This window comes from Chanos chanos, chromosome 1, assembly GCF_902362185.1.
Source record: "Chanos chanos chromosome 1, fChaCha1.1, whole genome shotgun sequence".
NCBI lineage: Eukaryota > Metazoa > Chordata > Actinopteri > Gonorynchiformes > Chanidae > Chanos > Chanos chanos.
In genome coordinates this window covers 49,176,470-49,181,180 of record NC_044495.1, presented here as the reverse complement: position 1 = coordinate 49,181,180, position 4,711 = coordinate 49,176,470, and positions in this window count along the sequence as shown.

The window sequence follows — 4,711 nt, the reverse complement described above, 5'->3', positions numbered from 1 at the left end:
GGGAAAACTGAGAAAGTGGGTAGTATTTTTGTGTTCATGGGTGGCCCACATAATTTATGCGTAATTTATGCGTAATATATGCGTTTTCTTGATGTCTGTCTTGGCTATGAGTTGTTCATGTGATCTGGGGTCAAAAAGCGCTCTCCCGTCTCATTACCTCTGAGGTGCTAGAGCCAACAGAGGAGTCTGATAATACAGCGCAGAAACATGTTAGCCTCGTTTATGGTTATGTAATCTGTGTCTTGTCTGTGTTTTTGCAGCACTCAGCTGTTACGTTTACGATTCAGATAAATCTTGTTTGCGTAATTCATGGAACCATCCTGCCTCACTCAAGAACGGTACTGGATATTATTTTAAGATTCGGTTTATCTTTTGAAGTAATGGTCATGTTCAGACGTTTTGAAGGTGAACATGTCCTTCCTTGTGCTGAAATCAGAAATTTCTTTTTCAGTCTCACTCCCTCCATGATTTTGGCAGATGTCCCCCTGTCATCGGTTTTCAACCTTGAGTGAGTCATGCAAGGTTTTTCAACCCTTGTGTTGGTACAGTCAATATTGTGGAGGAGATCTCTTAACACTAGGAAACATGCAAATGTTGTACCTAAAAATGCTGCAGCTGTGATCTATAATTAGCAGGTACTGTAGATAAAGTGCTTGCATCACAGGCATCAGGTAAATTTTTTTTTATCTGTTAGGATTAAAGAAATGAGCGAGAGACATGTTTCTTTAACCAGTTCTAGAATTTTTTATTATTTTGTCATTACCTCCCATTACATTCCGAAAGTTTACTTTTCTCAAATGAATTATCGTATTTTATCAGCCTCTCTCCTACTTGAGCAAACACAGCTTTCGTTCTCATTGTAAGTCCTTGTGAGCAGGGTATTGTGCACAAAATATATACTTCTGCCATTTCAGCAAACAATATTATTACATCGTCATAACAGAGCAAAGCAAATTAGGAATAGACCAAAAAGAGAGTGAATCTGAATTAGGAGGAAAAGGCCGGAAAGTTCTACCAAAACTCAGAGTGAGGTAGAAGTATGACCGTAACATTAGAGGAGGGACAAATAGCTTATTCCACTCTGCCCACCTTTAACCTAGTAAACCTGAGACCTTTCTAATACTCAGTCACGAAGTGGTAAGAATCAGTCCACGCATTCTTCACATTTATCTTGCAGAATTTGCTGAGAACTCTAACCTATCTGGAGCCAAAGGGGATCTATAAATATCAAAAGTCAATAATATGATGTCTGCCCCATTGTTCGTTGCTTTGGTTATGCAACTGGAATTGAATCTCATCAAAGGCATATCCTTACCCTTTCATCTTTCTCTCTCTCTCTCTCTCTCTCTTTCTTTTTTTTGAAATCTTAATCACCTCCAACGGCAATGCTTCCCGAGTGGCCTCTTGAATTTCCTGGAAGGAGCTGATTGTCTTGCTCCTGGATGTTGCCGGCTGTTAGTCCTGCCCACCGCTTGCCTCGGGGAGAAGCCTTTACGCAGGCATTGATTTGCGGTCAGGTTGTTGTTGTTAGTTTTTTTTTTCTGTCTTGTGTAAGAGACTCTTGATGGGAGAGGGAGGAGGTTCTTCTGTGACAGAGGTTTTTTTCAGAGCTGCCCTCTGTGATGAACGCCAGAGGAATGTAAAATAGCAAAGGTTCTCGCTGGAAAGTGATTTTTGTTTTTACTGGTCGTCTAACATCGCAAACCTCTCAAAAACATCCTCAGAGTGCGCAGAAAGTAGTGAGCAAGGCTCCGCATTTGTGTCATATGAAATACTTTTAGCTCAATCTAGGTGACTTGGAGCTGCAGAGGTTAAATGTGTCTTTTGAGAAAGCAGACACTGATGGGAGTAAGTAGAGTACTTACTATGCAGTCTGACTTTCCACTCTTTCTACATCATTTGTGTTTGCCAGACACCCGTTGCCCAGTCAGATTCAGATATGAAAGTGTGTGAAAGCTCTAACATGTTAAAAGCCAAAAAAGGGGAAAAAAAGAGCAAAGAAAGAAACATATGAAGGACATGAAAGCATTAATATGAAGTACATGAAGGTGTTAATGTGTTTAAAGAGGATTTAAGGACTTCATGGATTTAAGGATACCTCTTGTGCAGATCTGCAACTTAATAAGAAACAGTGGAATTTTCCCTCTTTCTTACAGATGATGATGGAAAACTACCCTGTTATGAGCAGGACTGCTCTTTACTCTCAGTGGTCCAACATTACCGTAAATGGGAAGTGTTTCGAACACGAGTTCCTTTACACACCTTTACACATTCAGCGACCATTGAAATGGATGTGAGAGTGTTAGTCCTGGAAAACGTGTAATCACAGATTAACTAGATTCTGGCTTAATAAAAAAAAGAAAAAGTGAGTCCGTTTTTTTTTCTCTTCAAAACTTTCTCTCTCCTGCTTTTTTTTCCCCTTAATGTGATCACTTCACCACTCGTCCTTTTCTCTTTCTCTCTGTCACCGCTGTGGCCTCTGTCCCTACCATGTGACACTCTGCAGGAGTTGACCCGATCAGCTGGCATAAACAACCCCTTGCATGCAGACGGAAACTCTCTCTGAATAGTAATCAGTGACTTCGCCTTGGCACTTTTTCATTTTCCTCTCTGTCTTTTTTTCCCCCCTCTCTTTTATTTGTCTTCCTCTTGTGCCTTCCTTCTGCCACTTCCTCTGACCCCCCCCCCCCCCCCCCGCCCCCCCCCGCCAAATCTTTGAAACACTTGATTTTACAACAAACAGTACATCTGTCAAACAGTCAATCTTTGGCTGCGGACCTGTTTTAAGTGGTGGTGTCCCTATAGCATTTGATTGTAAAACTCTGGTGGCGGCATTAGTCAACCAGTCAAGGCTCAGCTTCTCTGATGCTGCTAATAAGTTATTTACACCACAGCCCCTGAGAGAGTCTGAATGACTCTTATAACGATAATGAACACTGGCTTAGAGGAAGACAAAAGAAGTCAGATTAAACCAGAACTGAATGGTTAATTATTTTTTTTTACTTTCTTGATGTCCAGTACCACTCAGTCCAGTCAACATATGTGCAGTTTAATCCTGGTGGTTTTTCTCACCTATGAGAAAGGATATAACACATTCTATTCCCATTAGCCACATGAACAGCCTCTAATGAGGTCCTAACTTGTAGGAATTTAATAGCAATTTATGGTGAAAATACTCATTTATTGTAGATTTACTGCTTTGCCGGTTGATATAAATGTAGATAAATGGAGAGTTTAAGCTGTTAGTGAGAAGCGAGAGTGGCTAAGCTTCGTTGACCATCTAGTTTAAGTAGTTTAAGAAAAACAAGTTATATTTAACTGAAACAAACATACATAAACAACCATCGCCCACATAACAGTGAGAGTATTTTATTTATCATAAACATTACCTTGGCCTAATTCTTCTAAGAAGTCTAATTGGAGTGCTAATAATATATTTTTTTTGCTGTACGGTACTCTGAAATATTTTTATGTTCTACTGAAAAAGCTTTTTTTTCTTTCTTTTTTTTTTTTTTTGGTGTGTCGCGCTGTATGGTTCATAACAGAATGTTCAGTTTGGGTTTTCTAAGCTCCTTACACAACCACTGACACAATTATGAGACCAGAGACCCCATTACCCATACCCAAGGGTAGGGGACAAAGGCTGTGTGCGGAGGCCCTGTACGCCTCTGGAGACTTAATCCTGCTTTAGAGTTTAAGTCCTTAATTGATTTTGGACAGTTATGGAAAATTTTCACCTTCTGAATCATACTACATCGCTAATAGGCACCTCAGAGAGAGAGAAAGATAGAGAGAGAGAGAGAGAGAGAGAGAGAGAGAGAAATATGTTTTAGACTTAATGTTGAAAATTTGCAAAAATTTCGTGCTGACGTTTATTTGAGTTATTTCATTCAGAAACAAACTGATTTGGAATATTTGGTTTAAGGAATTGTATCCGATAAGCTTTTTCAGGTCAGTGATCACTTATGTACTGTTCTGACACTGAGTATAACTGGTGACCCCTAGAAAATATGCATCTGCCCTGTTTCTTCTTTTCCTGTTTTTATCCATGTCTGATGCAGTGTGTCTGGACAGGAAATGGATGAAAGTTATGAAAGTAAAGGATGAAACTTTTGGGTTGTGTTGGAAAACATATGCTCGGGTTTTAGGTGCATTCTTCTCTGTCTTACCGGGCAGAGCAGCTCCTTTCATGTTTTAAAATGCGTACAGGAATCTGTACCGGAATCTGTCTAGGATCAAATAATAGAGAATCGGCGAAGATTGACGTGCGGCTGTCCAAAGCTTTCCGTCACTGTACTTCGCTCACGTTAACCCCTAACTGATTCCAGATCGGTCAGTTCTCTTTGAAAATCATTCACATAATAAAAAAAGGTGTAATATTGGACGACAGCTGCATGGCTCCTTTGCTTGATATGACTACACGAGAGGAAAGCAGCTTGAGTGTGTCAAAGCAGAAACGGTGTCTCTCAGTGGTATAACATCGTGTTTATATTACTTCTGCCTGTAAGAGATGTGAGAGAGATACCAATCCACTGTTTAATCTGAACCTCCTCGTCTGTTTGTTCTCAGGGATGTACTCACTATATGAAATACTTGTCTTCTGGTGAGGGTTACGAGCAGTTGAGGTATAAAAACAAAGCCCTGTAGATACACAAAAGTGCAAAGACATTTTGGCATATCAGATTTGCCGTGCCCCTATGAAGACTCCAAA